The sequence below is a fragment of the Theropithecus gelada genome, chromosome 11 (genome assembly GCF_003255815.1).
Source record: "Theropithecus gelada isolate Dixy chromosome 11, Tgel_1.0, whole genome shotgun sequence".
NCBI classification, from domain to species: domain Eukaryota; kingdom Metazoa; phylum Chordata; class Mammalia; order Primates; family Cercopithecidae; genus Theropithecus; species Theropithecus gelada.
The window spans coordinates 59,798,938-59,816,280 of record NC_037679.1 but is presented as its reverse complement, the minus strand read 5'-3'; the positions used below and the strand labels follow the sequence as shown (position 1 = coordinate 59,816,280).

The 17,343-nt window shown below is 42.1% G+C and overlaps 1 protein-coding gene and 1 pseudogene across 2 annotated transcripts in view; both read right to left on the bottom strand.

Annotated features, from left to right (window-relative positions):
• GAS2L3 (growth arrest specific 2 like 3) overlaps positions 1–7,243 on the bottom strand; it is a 52,342-nt gene extending 45,099 nt beyond the window's left edge. The window contains exon 1 of one of the 2 annotated variants that reach the window (XM_025402474.1): positions 7,141–7,243. The gene's annotated coding sequence lies outside the window, so the exon portion shown is untranslated. The remainder of the gene's footprint in view (positions 1–7,140) is intronic. The other variant, XM_025402475.1, reaches the window with a different exon arrangement.
• On the bottom strand, positions 767–2,207 carry LOC112634727 (annotated as a pseudogene).
• Positions 7,244–17,343: the final 10,100 nt, after the last annotated feature.

The following is a 17,343-nucleotide window of genomic DNA, read 5'->3' as shown; positions in this document are numbered from 1 at the left end:
ATATAGTTGTTGTACTTCCCTAAAGAAAACTTGTAAACATCTAGTGAGTGTCTAACTAATGGTATAACATTAAAAACTGGCCCCAAAAAATGCCCAGGGAACGTTTGGCCCTTCAGCACCCAAAGCTCTCAAAATATAACATTAAAACATCTCTGCTGGCCGGGGCCGGTGGCTCACGCCTGTAATCCCAGCACTTTGGAAGGCCAAGGTGGGCAGATCACGAGGTCAGGAGATAGACACCATCCTGGCTAACACAGTGAAACCCCATCTCTACTAAAATTACAAAAAGTTAGCCCGGCATGGTGGCGTGTGCCTTTAGTCCCAGCTACTCCGGAGGCTGAGGCAGGAGAATGGCTGGAACCTGGGAGGCGGAGCTTGCAGTGAGCTGAGATCATGCCACTGCACTCCAGCCTGGGCGACAGAGCAAGAATCTGTGTCAAACAAAAACAAAAACAAAAAACAAAACACAAAACACAAAAAACATCTCTGCTACAGGGATTTCAGTAGTCTGAAAAATTTCATACCTGAATAGTTTAAATGTTCTCTGCTACATTTTAAATAAGTGCAAGGCTTCTATACTCAGGAATTGCCTAAGTTTTTATCCTTCCTCAAAAGAAAACATTGAATGACACAGAAGTAGAATCACTTACTAAATTAACTTATAAAAAACTAATAAAAAACAAAAGCCCCCCCAAAGCAAGGTTATTTTCCATAGTCTTAATACAACTATTACAAATGTTTAAAATCTTACAATGTAGGCTCTCTTCTACCTGGTTTTAGATATCTTAATATTCTCATCCCCTCTTTTACTGTGAGAACATGTATGAGTCCAGGCACCCCATGGCACAGCGGCATCTATTCCAGTATCAATGATAGAATCTGTAGTCATCCATCTCAAGAAAATAAGGAAGAGGAAGTTGAAAACAGCCTATAAAGCAAAGATGTAGCCTGTTACTGGTCCACAGTGAAAAGTAAGTCTGTCCAGTTGTTTGTCCATTGGCAACACAGATTCCACCGATACTTGGTCATATACTTTCTCAGTTCTCTCCACAACATTCCTCCAGGTGTAGAAAGTCTTTACTATGTTATGGATATTTTCTGGAGCCAGCAATGCCCCTGACTTCAGTTGGAAAATAGCTTTTTCCAATCCCTCACACAAAGATTTTACTGAAGTTTCTCATAAAATAGTAAGATTTTCTGGAAGCACCTCAGGAATTCCACCAACCCTGGTACTTACAACCTGTAAACCACAACTGGCTGCTTCCACAATCGCCATGTAGAATGCTTCAGTAAGGGAGGTATTAAGGAAAATATGTCCTTGAACCAAGACATTGCTAACATTCTTGTGTTCTAAAGCTCCCAAAAGATGCACCCTGTCGTGCAACTGGTATCTTTCTGGAACTTCTTGCAAAATGATTCTCCTTGGTCCCTCTCCTCCAATTATGAAATTTAAATCTGAACATTTCTGACAGAGTTTGGGTGTTATAACACTAAGCAAATTGGTTCCTTTTCTGTAAACAAGTCTGCTGACAACAATAGTTACACTACCATGCCTTCTAAATGGGTCTGGAGTGAAGTCAGTAGGATCTACAGCATTAGGAATGACAGACAGTATTTCAGGAATCGGTGCTGCTCATAGTATGGTATTTTCCTTACTAGTATAAGAAACGCAAATGATATGGCTTATGTCACAAAGAGACACAGAAGTTTGTTTGTAAGCACTGAGCCGACCTTAGCAAATCCAGAAAGGGAATGGTCTGTGAAGACTGTTTGAAGCCCCATTGTCTTCGCATGGAAGAGAACATCATGGGTCATGGCAGAAAACGTGAATGGATTACTGTGACTCTCTCCTGAACAAATATGTACTTGAGCAGTGGCAGACTGTGAAAGAGGGTCATGGCCATAGACTGGTTATACATGACTTTCAGAGGCAAGTAATAGACTTTGAGGTCATTAGTGAGGTAACTGATGCCTTTTCGATTTCCATAAGCATGAATCACAATTATAACCTTATGCCCTCTTCCAATCGGGCACTGACAGAGCTGGTAAATGTGGCTTTCCACACCTCCCATATTTGGGTAGAAAAAGTCAGATGCCATACATATATTATGGGTACGGGTTCTACGTGGGTAAAGACTTCCAGGGCTAACCCGAGAGAGTGTAGCTGAGGGAGGCTGGCCATGCCCACTTTCTCCTTTATATGCCATGCTGAGATGGTTTAGGCATCAGTTCTTAGAGCAACCCAGTTAAGAGATGTGTCCTCTATTACCAGCGAGTTCCATGGCCACCTGTGTCCAGACCTCCCGCGGCTGCCGCTAATACACATCCTAAGTGAAGAAAGGAAGATTTGCCAAGAGTGTCTGTCAGGACATTTGACCTAGAGAAAGTAATATGTATCCAAAATATGATATACAATTAGAAGATGCAGCAAACCTCATCTGTTGAAATAATGAAGAGCACCAGCTATATAAAGCATGCAAAAGAAAAAAAAAACTGATAGGTTAAACCTCCTGCAAGTGCTTTGTATTTACTATCATCCTCCTCCTCATCAAATGGTCCTGCCTTTGTACATCTATCATTCATCCATCCATTCATTCATTTATATGTTTACAGAGGCTGCCTGTGTTTACCATCTCAGGGAACACCATTAATATTCACTAAGTTACCAGGACATTCTTAATTCCCTCCTCTCTCATACCTCCACCTGCTCCATCTTTTCTCAGCCAGAACTATGACCATATCGTTGCTTCTACCTCTAAATTTTCTCAATACCTACAGCCACTCCTCTAGTTCAAGCCACATCATCTTTCTCCAGGTTTACTGAAACAGTCACCTTTTCTCCAGCCTTGCAACCCTGTTCTTCATGAACCGCAGCCAGAGTGATTTTTCACAACTCTGATCCAAGGGCATTTTACTACTACCCTGCTTAAAACCCTCAATGGTTGTCCAGTGTTTTCAGGATAAAGACCTAACTCCTCAACCAAGCTAACAAAAGTTTGTAGGATCCCCACCAGCCCTGTCTCTTGACTCTTATACTTCAGCTTTAGTGAACTTTTTAAAGATCCTCCTGAGCACCATGCTTTCACCTCTAGGTCTTCGCACTTGCTGATCCATCTATGCTCTTTTTGCACCTCTTTTCCAGACTCACCCTTACCTGTCCAGATTCTATTCCTCCAAAGTCTTCCCTGAATCATCATCCCAATTTAGGGATATAGCAATACTACATGCTTCTATTTTGCTGCACTCTATACTTTTAAAAATAAGATCCTTAAGGTGGTTAACAGTCTTCATTTATTCTATGTCACTATAGAAATCAGAGTTAAAATTAGTACTAGAATTACTCCTAAATGCAATAGATGCTTCTATTGCAGATAAAGAGTTTTAAGAGAAAAATAAGTTTACAGTTTAATAAAACATTACATGCTATTTCAAAAATATAGACTTTGTTGAGAATCTTTTTTTATTTGAAATTTTCCTTTTGAAATGTTTGGCAGAGATCCAACCCGAATAACTTAATTTTATATTAGATATAATTTTTAGTTTGTCAAAAATTTTGTGGTATACAATTTTTTTAATGAACTTAAGATCAGTTTGCCTTTACACATGATAGATTAAAAGAATGTATGGGAACATACATAAACACTAACATAAAAAATAAAAAACTAAGAACAATATCTAACTATCCATTAACAGGGAACTGCTCAAATAACTCATGGGACATTCATACAGTAGACTAACCACTTCAAAGAATAAGATAGAGCTATAGGTACTGATATGAAAAGATGTGTACTTTGTTGTGTGAACAAAAGCAACCTGTATAACAGTATATGTAATGTTACTGGGATCACAGAGCTTTTCAAAATTATGTGTGTGTATAACAAAGAAGACATGCTGAACATAAAACCTTTTTTTCAACAGCTAACTATCTATATAAAGTGAGCCCTTCACCATAGCTAATATTATACTTTCTTAGAGAAACATTTATGTTGTATGACAGTAGGCAGAAATCTCTATGAGTCACCACTTCAGCAATACCCAGCACATGACTAATGGTCATAATACTATAAATTCTAGGATGCTTACAGAGGCAAAGATGACATTACATTTAGTAATCTGCTACATTTTATTACATGCTAGTTTTTTGGAAATTTGTAACACACTTATGAAATACATGGTGGCTTTCTGCTAACGAAAACACCCTACCTACTCTGTAACAATGTAATCAAATGAAAACACTTTGAGTCTTTAGGAGAAACACTAAAGAAATACAGTTATAATTATGGTCTGTATCTCATAAACATTACTTCTGAAGCATTTTTCTATGACAACTAAACTCTAATTAAAAATGAAGAAACTCAATGTGAGACAAATTGGCCAACAGACTCAAGTTTCCTATTCTCTCAGATTCTACGTCCACTGCATGATTCATTAGATATGTAAAGATATATCTAATATAATTCTATGTCCATTGCATGACTCATTAGATATGTAGTGGTATATCTAATGTCAAAGTATGAAAAGCAACAATAAGTAAAATACACACATTGCTGTAAGAAAGTAAAACATAATACATATTAAGTTTAATCTCTTACTTTCCTCATCATCAACAGCAAGCTCTTCAGTAATCTACCCAAATAACTGAACCTTTCCTATTATCTACAAACTTAAATTGATAGCAAAAAAAATGGAAGAGTAGCTTAGTAAAAACATAGTGAATAAACAAAAATTAAATGAGAAATATAAATGAAGAGATACTACTTTTGAAATGACCAATTCTCCAAACATCATTTCTATTTATCAAATATAAATTAGGAATATTACTTCTGAAGTGGCCATTCTCCCAACATCAAAACTTCAAAATATCATTGGTTTTTTACTAATAGCATGCATTTTGTTGACACTATTCTTTTATCACATTTTGATTTACCATCACAAGTTATTTCTCGTTATTTTAAAATCCATAATGTATTCAAAATAAACCCATACCCACAGCAGAAATTAATCTCGGTCACACTGACGATCCAGTGCAGGAAAGTTACTTAATGTCAGGAATATAAAGGTGTGTAACACAGAAGAAAGCCTGCACTTAATTCCAGGTGAACCCTAGTAAGTGATTTCCCTTCTTTGAGCTTCAGTTTTGTCCCCTATAAAATAGAGATAACGGCCGGGCGCGGTGACTCATGCCTGTAATCCCAGCGCTTTGGGAGGTCGAGCCGGGCGGAGCACCAGGTCAAGATATAGAGACCATCCTGGCCAATACGGTGAAACCCCGTGTCTACCAAAATACAAAAATTAGCTAGGCGTAGTGGCACACGCCTGTAGTCCAACTACTAGGGAGGCTGAGGCAGGAGAATTGCTTAAACCCGGGAGGCAGAGGTCGCAGTGAGCCGAGATCGCCACTGCACTCCAGCCTGGGCGACAAAGCAAAAAAAAAAAAAAAAAGATATAACATGAACTACATTTTAGGATTACTAAGAGGTTTAACAATAAGTAAAGAACACAATACCTGGTATACAATGATGTGTTTGATAAATAGTAATCCACGTGTTTATGTGTCAGATACTGTTTTAAATGCTATACATGTATAATTTAGTCAACGAACAATAATTATCCCTATCTCTGGTACTGCCTTCACCTTCTACCTCTCCCCACCCTTTGGGGACAACTCAAAACTTTTTATCCAAGTTAAACAGCAGAGAAATAATAATAACTATGTATCACGCACTGTGCTAAATTAGTTACGTGGAATTTCATTTAATCCTTACAACAACCCTCTCATTAATAAAGCAGGAACTATTATTAACTTTATTTCACTGACTAGGAAATTTAGGCTTAGACGGATTAAATAATGTGTCTAAGGTTAGATATCCAATAAAGTCTGATTTCAGAGCCCCCATGCTTAGCAACTGTCACATTTAAAAAAAAATTACTAATTATAATTCAATAATGTCATATAGCAAACACCTACTGTTCAATGACCGTTGGTTTCTAATGAGATTTTGAAACAGATGAGTCAGACAACAGGTATCAGAATCTACACCAGATCAGCAGAGTTTCCATTTCTGTCATTTGAAACAATTCCAATCTGTTCCCAAAGGGGATCTGAGGTGGTGAGAATTTCAATTTCTAATCATTTAAGTGCCAAGATAGGTGATCAGATAGCGATTCACAAAGTGGTTTTTCTGTTTTGTTTTGTTTTGTTGTTTTTTGTTTTTTTTGCTCTCCACACAAGCGAAGCAAAACCCAGGCTCTGACCTAGACTGGGTTTGCAAAAAATTACCTCTTAGTAACGACTGGGGATCAGCTATTCCACCACGCCATGCCACAAAGCACTCTAAATTTACAACATTCAATCCCTCGGTGTGAAAAGATTAGGAAAGGAACCAGGGGTGACTGCATAGAGGAGCACGCCCTCCAGAACTTTCCTCTGACTTCCAAGGCACTCTACAAGCCTTCCCTTTCTTTTGTCAGCCTCTCCCCGGGCAGTCCTCCAAACTGAGGGTTGTGGGCGGAAGGCATCGTGCAGGGTCTCCAGCTCTATTCCCCAGTTCCGCACATGTGGGCGTTCTAGACCCCGCATGGACTGGGAGAAAAAATAGGGAAGAGCCTATAAACCTTGCTAGAGGGCAAGAATAACTATCTCTTTCTCTTTGCAGGGCCAGAGAGTTCATCAATTCTTTTCGAGGGTGATGAGCTGAAAAAAAGCGACCCTCTAAGTGCAAGGCGCTTAGGGATGAGGGTGCCCCTGGACACCCTACAGTAGCTTCAGGCTCTGATACCGCTCTGGATTTAAAGCAGGGCGGGTAGTGGCTGGATCCCTCCTTCCCAGCCGAGTTCGCCCACACCAGCAGCCCCAACCGCCCCGCACACCTGTCGCCCCTCTCTCCGCACTTGGGTGGACAGGTGAAGGCAAGCGCAACTTCACCTTGACGGCCCCAGGGGCCAATCAGAGCACGCGACTGCCGCAGCCAGGCAGTCGCAGAGCGTCCTGGCTCCCGCAGCCCGGGGACCCAACAAACCTCCGCTTCGGGGCCTCAGAGCGCTGGGGGCTCCTGGAATCCTCAGGCTGAGGCGCGGAGGCCCCGAGATAGCGAGTAAAAGTTCGCGAGGAAAAGAGAAGGCAAACAGGGAAGTACTCACCAGGCGCAGGAGGGTCACTTCTCCCACCAGGGCAACAACTCGGCTCAATCCGTGCGGGGCGGATACGCCCCTAACCAACCGCTGCCGCCGCCGCCGCTGCCTGGGCCTCCGGGTCAGTAGCCGCTCGCCGCCGCCTGTTTCGAAGGGACCAATCATAAGGCGGGGGGCGTGGTCTGAGGCCCCGCCCCCGGGCCGCAAGAAAGCAAGCGACCGGAGAGCGCTCGCCTGTCAGCGCCTCCAGCGCTGCGCCTCTGGGCGTCTCGGAGCTTCGGTGGCCACGTCCCTCTGTCCACTGAAAGGCGAAGTGGTTCAGTCCGAGCAGGTTCTCCGATCTGGCCCCTCAGCGACAGCCAGATCGAAAGGCACAGCCCCTCCCGTTGTTTCCACAGGCCTGAGAGGTGAATGAACCTCGCCTCTAAGAATTGCTTCTGAGCGTCCTGGAATGTTGCGGTGCAGCTGAAGGCGCTTCCCTGAGTTTTATCCTCATCTGTTAAGAGCCGCTCCCAAACCCACATCCACTCGGAAGCTGGCTGGCCTGGCGCCACGGTTTCCAGACACAGCCTGGAACCCAGCAGGAATGGGGGTCCTCAGCAGAAATCTTTCAGAGAGAGGCCCCTCTTCTCAGGTGTGGAGGGATGAGGAGGAATCCTGTAGCCCCAAGTCACAAAAGGAGGATGTTGGCTCTTCAGCAAACACGGGAGCCTGAAAAAAAAAACAAAAAACAAAAAACAACAACTTCAACGTCAGGGATGTTTACTAGCTCCCAGGGTTGAAATAAAGCCGAGATGGCCGGGCGCGGTGGCTCAAGCCTGTAATCCCAGCTCTTTGGTAGGCCGAGACGGGCGGATCACGAGGTCAGGAGATCGAGACCATCCTGGCTAACACGGTGAAACCCCGTCTCTACTAAAAAAAACTACAAAAAACTAGCCGGGCGAGGTGGCGGACGCCTGTAGTCCCAGCTACTCGGGAGGCTGAGGCAGGAGACTGGCGTAAACCCGGGAGGCGGAGCTTGCAGTGAGCTGAGATCCGGCCACTGCACTCCAGCCTGGGCAACAGAGCGAGACTCCATCTAAAAAAAAAAAAGAAAAGAAAAGAAAAAGAAATAAAGCTGAGACTAGACATCAACCTAACAACGTAACAATCCCAAGTCGGTTATATCTGTAAATGTGGCTTGTTTCATAGCAAAAATAAATAAATTTTAAAAAAATCACTGGCTTTGTCCCCGAGGCCTGTGTTGCAATCCAGGCCCTTCTTTTTTTTTTTTTTTTTTTTGAGATAGGGTCTTGCCCTGTCACCCAGGCAGGAGTACGGTGGCAGGATCTCGGCTCACTGCAGCCTTGATATCACGGACTCAAGCGATCCTCCCACCTCAGCCTCCAGAGTAGCCGGTATTACAGGCATGTGCCACCACACCAGGCTAATTCTTGTGTTTTTTGTAGAAATGGGTTTTTGCCATGTTACCCAGACTGGTCTTGAACTCCTGAGCTCCAGTGATCCTCCCACTTTGGCCTCCCAAAGTGCTGGGATTACAGGCATGAGCCACCTCACCTGGCCCTATTCACTCTTTTAACCTTCCTCAAATCACGTCTCCTCTCTGGGCCTCAGGTCTCCATCTGCGAAGGGTGGGCACTGAACTGGAATGACACCTCTCTCTAGCATTTATTCCTTCCTTCACTCGACAAAACAATGAGATGTACTGTTGCTTGCTAAAGAAACTGAAATGAAAACAGCCTTAGGCTTCAAAGTGCTCAGCAGTGTGGTAAAGGCCAAATGGAAGTCTGTGGAGGTCTGTGAGAGAAGGAACCCCTAACAGTCTTGGAGGGTGATGATGGCAGAGGTTTGAAAGGAGCTAAATTTTGAAAGATGAATTAAGACTCTGCCAGGAGGGAGGGGTAACTGGGAATAAGAATTAATTTCCAGGCAGAGAGAGCAACAAAGACAAGGTTCCAGAGATGTGAGAGCACATGAAATGTTCTGGGAATACTCATTTTGAATGACTAAAGTCTGCAGATTGGAAGACAGATCAGGTGGGAGAAGTAGGCACAGATGAAAGGCCTGGTAGATGCTGAGGAATTAAGTTTCTTTCCCACAGGCAATTGGGATGATTATAAGGAAGGACTGGTAGGAACAGATTTGTGTTTTAGGGGAAAAAAATTTTTTTTCAAAGATGTTTGAAGATGGTAGTAAGACAGGTAGCAATCTCTTAAATTAAAAGATGACGGTTACCTAATTTAGAAGGGATGGTGAGGAAGAGGTATCTGGTGATACCTAAGAAGCTGACTCATCTGGACTTAGTTATTATGTGATTGATGATGGTACCAATCTAAAGAATACAAGGAAAACAAGCTGTGGGGGAAAATAATGCATTTTGGCCTGGAGTGTGTTCAGTTTGAAGTGTGAGAGGAGTGTGCAAGTGGAGATGTTCAGAAGATTGTTGGAAAATTAGACCTGACACTGTTTAAATTGATCTGTGTAGGAGATATAGATTTGAGAAGTAAATTCAACAAATATTATTTTACACATCTTCTGTGTCAGGCTCTATTCTAAGCACAAGGAATCCTACTGTCATGGAGCTTACATTCTGGGGTAGACGGGTGAGTGAAGATGGTAACTAGGAGTTGACATTTAAGTGGTAAATGAACCTGAAACCAGATAGTGGTTGCCCCTTTTGAAATTGACTCAATAGTCCCAACCATAGAAATTGACCCTTCTGTTCTTAAAACTTAAAACTTACATTTGTTTTATCTGCGTTCCTTCCTTAGGAAAGGATCCCTAGACCTCTCAAAAAGTATCAAAGAACTGAAACTCAACAGATCATCTCAGCCAGACAATGAAAGCCTGGCCCCTCATTCACCCTCATTGCTTCCTTACCCCTCTCTAGTTCCTTTTTTCTCACACATTGCTACATTTCTTCCCTGCTATATAACGGCCTAATTTTAGTGGTCAGGAAGATGGATTTGAGACTGATCTCCCATCTTTTCAGCTGTAGCACCTGATTAAAACCTTCTTCCTTGGCAGTACTTGTCGTCTCAGTCATTGGCTTTCTGTGCTGCAAGCAGCAGGACCTAGACCAAACTCCTGGTGTTTCAGTAACACTTTTAATATTAAAATCAATCCCACAACACTTTGCTGCTCACATCACCAAAACAGATAGATATTTACAGGACCTATTTTTCAAATCTATGTTTCATAGTGTTTCTGTTTAAAACAAAAGGGCAGTTTGTATACCACCTCATTCAACCAAATTTTGAGTTGAATTAAAGTATTACATTGGATTTCTTGAACCCTAACATCAAAATATGGGCATTGCTCTACAGAAACTTAAGAAAAAAATGTGTTATACAGCTCTTGTTTAATGAGTCGTTAGCTGTCAACTTTTTATTTTTATTATATGCATACTATGTATCTAAATATTTGAATAGCATTTATTAAAACTTGAAATTATGCTATATGATATGTACACAAATTCTCTGCCTCATACACACACACACATAAACACACACTACTTAATATTTCTAAACCCTTTACTAAAATCTTGTCAGTAGTGCATTTTTATGATAACTTGCTTTTTATTCTATTTTGTCTTTGTAACTTCTCTACCTTATAAAACTATAAGGACAGAGTAGTGGCAAGTGAATCCTGAGTCAGGAAATCTGTGCAAAACACTTTTCTCTAAGGCCACATCCTTCACTGGTTAAGTGTGGGGATTAGGGGAGGAGTTTCCCTCCAAATTATTATTATTATTATTATTATTATTATTATTATTTTGAGACCGTCTCCCTTTGTTGCCCAGGCTGGAGTGCAGTGGCACAATCTTGGCTCACTGCAAGCTCCACCTCCCGGGTTCACACCATTCTCCTTCCTCAGCCTCCCGAGTAGCTGGGACTACAGGCGCCTGCCATCATGCCTGGCTAAATTTTTTTTTTTTTTTTTTTTTGTATTTTTAATAGAGGCAGGGTTTCGCCATGTTAGCCAGGGTGGTCTCGATCTCCTGACCTTGTGATCTGCCTGCCTTGGCCTCCCAAAGTGCTGGGATTATAGGCGTGAGCCACCATGCCTGGCCTTGCCTCTAAATTATTTTAATTCTTGTTTCTTTTCTCCTCTGTATTGTGTGTGTGTGTGTGTGTGTGTGTGTGTGTGTGTGTGTGTATCTATCTATCTATCTCCTTACGTTTACATTAATTCCCAGCTGGTACCCAACTATCTAAGTACACTTACCATTTACCTATCTTGATTTAAAAACTGTAATTAGTAATTAAGGGTTTCATCTAATGAGCTGCAATCTACTTTCAAGTGTAGGCTTTCTAATAGGTGGTTAGGTTAATAACCATGTTTTAGAGGTTGTATCTTTACATGAAATTGGCATAATTGTAGAATGCAAAACAAGACTCACCAGTTTGACTTTCCAATTGTGGAGATGTGTCCCACTTTTAAAGAAAGCACCATGTTTGGAAATCTAAATTTTAAAAGGTATTACATTAGGAATAATCATTCATCTGCCATAAAGGTGTACAGAATACAGAAGGGTCTGTGATAACCAAATAACCATTGGGTATTGAACTATGATTTGGCCTTTTCACAGCCATGCAAGAATGCTTCTATTGCTTAAAATGCACTGTAATTTAAATACACTGAAGACTTTTTTAAAAATTTGATTGGTTTATTAGTTGTTTTGTCCTGCATTTTGTTGTTTTAGAAATGTTTTTAATTCTGACATAATTGAATGTCAATCTATGGATTGTGCCTTGTGTAAAGTACTGGATGAAATATTTGGGCAATAGAGGTATTGATTTATTCACAATTAATTAAACTATCTGTTCAGCAGATAATCTGTTGAGAGCCAACTATTCTAAAAATACTAAGCTCTATCTTAGAAGAATGCTACTGATTTTGTGTTAACAAATAATATGTATAAATGATTCAATTATATGAAATTTTATAACAAGTTACGGTTAATACTAAAATGGTGTGTTAAATTTATATAGTGGATTGAATAGTGCCACCCAAAATTCATGTTCGTCCAGAGCCTCAGAATGTGACCTTATTTGGAAATACAGTCTTTGCAGGGATAATTAAGGTAAGGATTGAAATGAGATCATATTGGACTAGAGTGGGTTCCAAATCCAATGAGAGTGTTTTTACAAGAGACAGAAAAGGACAGAGAGAGAGAAAGTCCATATGAAGACAGAGGCAGAGCTTAGGGCTTTGCTGCCACAAGTCAAGCAATGCTAGGAGCCATCAGAAGCCAGAAGAGGCAAGGAACGATTCTCTCCTAGAGCCTTTGGAGGGAGTTTGGTCTGCTGACACCTTGATTTTGTACTTCTGGCCTCCAGAAACTTGAAATAACATAAATGTCTATTGTTTTCAGCTTTCAAATTTGTGGCAATTTGTTAAGAGTACCCCTAAGAAACGAATACAATCTATATCTGGAGAGAGATGTAAAAATCTAACAGCCTAGCAAGAATGATTACATTGAGCTACACTCCCTCTCCTACAGTTCATCTATAAGACATCTTCACAAATATTAGCATTGTAGCCACGCCAGGCTCTTAAAGAGCACATGTTATTTCTAAATGGCTTACTGTTCAAGTATCATGAAGTTTCTATCACATTTAGTTATATTTGATAGCAAAAAAAAAAAAAAAAAAATCCTCAAATTCACTTAAGAAAAAAAGGGCAGGCCGGGCGCGGTGGCTCAAGCCTGTAATCCCAGCACTTTGGGAGGCCGAGACGGGTGGATCACGAGGTCAGGAGATCGAGACCATCCTGGCTAACATGGTGAAACCCCGTCTCTACTAAAAATACAAAAAACTAGCCGGGCGTGGTGGCGGGCGCCTGTAGTCCCAGCTACTCGGAGGCTGAGGCGGGAGAATGGCGTGAACCCGGGAGGTGGAGCTTGCAGTGAGCCGAGATCGCGCCACTGCACTCCAGCCTGGGCGACAGAGCGAGACTCCGTCTCAAAAAAAAAAAAAAAAAAAAAAAAAAAAAAAAAAAAAAAAAAAAAAGAAAAAAAGGGCAGGTATTGGCTTGTGTAATTAAAATCCCAGGATAGAACGCTCTAAGTTTAGGTACAGCTTGATCTAAGATTTTAGATAATGTCACCAAAATCCAGTCTCTACTGGCTTTGGTTTTCATGTTGACTTTATTCTCAGGTTCCTCCTGGTTATATGATGGTTTCCAGAAATTCTAGTTCTTCATTCTCTTAGGTTTGAGTCTAACTAAAAAAAAGTGAGTCATTCGATACAGTTCTCAAGTCAGAAGACACAAACCATTATAGGTGCATCAAAAAGCAGGAACTTAACACAGACTTGGTTTTGCAAAACAGTTGAGAAGGTAAACAGGAGCAGGTAAGACAACTCAGAGATTAGCAATAGTAGGAAGCCACTGTAATTCTAGGGTTTAGAGTTCAAAAGATGAGTTTAGAAACCAGGGCCATCAGCACTGGGGTGGGGGGAGTTTCCCAGTGGGACTGGGAACCATGTAGGAGATGCAATCTTTACCAGAGATGCAATCTGAGGCAAAGAGAGTGAGGGAGAAATATCCTGGCTTTTCCCTTCTCATCCTCCAGTCTCCCATCAATACCTTCCATTGATTGAACCTGGCCAAAGCCAGTTAACAGAGAAACCTATAAAATGTAGCCGGTCAGGGGTTAGCCCTCCCTCCCTAGATGAACAGAGAAGGGAAGGAAGGGAACAGATCTGAACACAAATAGGATATATTAGCTAGACTGTTGCTATGATAATGCTGTATAACAAACAACTCCCAACTTTCAGTGGCTTACAGTAGTAAACATTGATTTTTCTTGTTTGTCAATCTGCATGTTAGCTCATGGTTGAGAGGAGGGATGCTGCTTCAAGCTGTAAGTTGAGTTTAGGTGTGCTCCTTCTGTCTCTCATTCTGAGACTTGCAACTATCCAGGGCATTCCCTTTTCATGGAAGATAGCGGAAGTGCAAGAGCAGCAGCAGAAACATGGGATGTCTCTTAAGGCCATAGCTCGAAACTGACACTCTCACTTCCACCCACATTCCATTGCCAAAAGCAAGCCACAAAGACAAGCTCAACATCAGTGGGTGGGGAAGTATGTTCTGCCTACTCCTGTGAGAGGCACTGCAAATTCACGAGTCAAATAACCTGACCAGATAATTCTACTACAGGGAGAGAGTGAAGAATTTGGAACAATTAATACATACACACACACACACACACACACACACACACACACACACACACAGAGGCATGTAACTGACACTGCCTTCCTCCTAAAAATACTTCCAGCAATATATCTCATTTTCTTTAAACGAGTCACCTGCCCAATTCTAAACCAATGACTGTGACCTAAGATACGTGATATTCTGATTAGCTATGCTTGAGTCACATTCCAACTCAGGAGCTGGGGGTGGAATCAACTCCACTTACAACATATGGACTAAGAGACGGAAGAGGGTGGTTCCCCTGCAGAAATCAGAGTACTCTTACAGAAGTAAAGGCAGTGGATTCTGAGTGTCCAACAAATAAGTCAGCTAACACCCAAATGTGATATGTGATAGTGTACTAAATTTATTATTTTACATAAGGAAAAAAGAATAAATTGTAAGTTTGTAAAAATCTGGGGAAAAGTAAAATTCTGCTGCTATAGGATCAATGAGTGAAATCAGTTTCTCATTCTGAACAACAAACAAAGAAAACGAAATTTCAAAAACAGTTACTCATATCCAGTATTTGGATTCATTAATAAAATGACTGTCCACAATGTTGTTATGAACTAGAAAACCACCACCATGAGAATTATGCTGAAGCTAGATGCTAGATCAGGTCAAGAGAGAGTACTCTGTAGGAGTCATATTTTCTTGGGAAATGCTATGGTCTGAATATTTGTGTCCCCCCAAAATTCATATGTTGAAATCCTAACCCCTAAATTGATAGTATTAGGTGGTAGGGCCTTTGAGAGGTGATTAGGCCGTGAAGGTGAAGCCTCATGACTGGGATTAGTGCCCTTATAAAAGAGACCGAAGAGAGCTAGCTAATGCCTTCCACCATGTCAGGGCACATCTAGAAGATGCCATCTAGGAACCAGGAAGTCCTCACCAGACATTGAATCTGTCAGTGCCTTAATCTTGGACTTCGTGGAGCTGTAAGGAATCAATTCCTGTTGTTTATAAGCTACCCAGTTTACGGTATATTTTTACAGCAGCCTGAATGAACTAAGACCGGATGGGAGAGAGCAGGGTTTCTAAACCTCAGCACTGTTAACATTTTGGGCCAGATAATTGCTGAGGGAGGCTATTCTGTGCATTGTAGGAAGCTTATTATCATCACTAGCTCCTACCCACTAGAGGCCAGTAGCACCTCTACCTCCAAGTTATGAAAACCAAAAGTGTCTCCAGACATTGCCAAATGTCCCACTGCGACACAAAATCACCCCTACTCGGGACCTGGGGTGGAAGGGAAAAGGGAGAAAACAAGCAAATCCCTTTCTTTCCCCCGTCTCTATACTTTCTTTCTCATTTTGTGTAAGAGAAGATAGACCTCTGGGGAGTGCATTTTATTTGGAAGCCTAGAATATAGGTAGAGCAGGAGACAAAACCGATAGGATCATATAGTGGGGTGGCGGGGGAGGTCTCCATAGCCAGCTGCTCTCTCAAGGAGTTCTGGGTCTTTGCTCAAGTCAATGGGAAATCATCAAGTGGGATGGGGAACATGTAACCAGATTTGCATTTTAGAAAAAAAAATCACTCTACTAGTGTGGAAAATGACCCATAAAAGTGCATATCAGAGCAAGGGACATACTTCTGTTTCATAGCACTTATAATTTGTATTTTATTTTCACCAAGAGATGCTCCTATTACCCCATCACTCAGGAAATCCCAAGGCTCTTAGAAGCTGTGTCAGAAACCAGGAACAAAAACAGTATGTATTCCTTATAGCATCACAATTAGTTTTCTATGTGATGAGCATTATTGTTTGCTGTTACAAGGTCTTAACCACTTGAATAAATCCAGACCTATAGGATTAAGCTTCTTGCTCTGTCTCCAGTGCCCCACCAGTTCCCGCCTCATTTCTCACTGCTGTCTGCACAGGTGGCATGAGATCCAGAGACACCAAACTGTACTCAGCTCCCCCAAACTAGATCTACCTTTTCAGGCATTCAGAAATTTACTTCTTTCTTCAGTGTCCTTTCCTCACCAACCCTCTCCCTGGTGGGCCTGCTACTTCCCACTTACTCTTCATTAATAAGCCAAATTCCCTGATGCAATAAGTGCTGATCTCTGCATTTCACAATGGTGGAACTGAAATTTAGAAAGAGACTGTGCATCCTCCCTCCCTCCCCAGATCACGTATGGTCTTTTAACATCTGTACAACCCACCACCTTTCTCCTTTTGCTCCTGCCACCCCTTTCACCTTGAACCCCTTCCCTCCTACCTGGACCCACTGATTCAGGGCTATCCCTTGAAGTCCAGCAGAAGTACCATCTCCTCTATGAAACTTTCCCAAGTTCCAGGGTAAGCCTACGGCAAGTTCCGCTGCAGCCTTTGTAACTCCCTCCGGGCAGTTACTGGGTTTTTTTTTGTTTTTTGTTTTTTTTTTTTTTTTGAGACGGAGTCTCACTCTGTCGCCCAGGCTGGAGTGCAGTGGCCGGATCTCAGCTCACTGCAAGCTCCACCCTCCCGGGTTCACGCCATTCTCCTGCCTCAGCCTCCCGAGTAGCTGGGACTACAGACGCCCGCCACCTCGCCCGGCTAGTTTTTTGTATTTTTAGTAGAGACGGGGTTTCACCGTGTTAGCCAGGATGGTCTCGATCTCCTGACGTCGTGATCCGCCCGTCTCGGCCTCCCAAAGTGCTGGGATTACAGGCTTGAGCCACCGCGCCCGGCCTCTTTTTCTTTTTTTGAAGACAGGGTGTCGCTCTGTTGCCCAGGCTGGAGTGCAATGGTGCGATCATGACTCAATGCAGCCGCCAACTCCGGGGCTCAAGCAATCCTCTTGCTTCAGTCTCCCAAGTTGCTGGGACCAGCACAGCCCCTGGCTGATTTTATTCTATTTTTTGTAGAGACAGGGTTTCCCCTATGTTGCCCAAGCTGGTCTCAAACTCCTGGGCTCAAGCAATCCTCCAGCCTCAGGCTGCCAAAGTGCTGGGATTACAGGTGTGAGCCATTGCGCTCAGCTCTTGTTACTGGGTCTTAATCATTTCTGTATCCTCCAT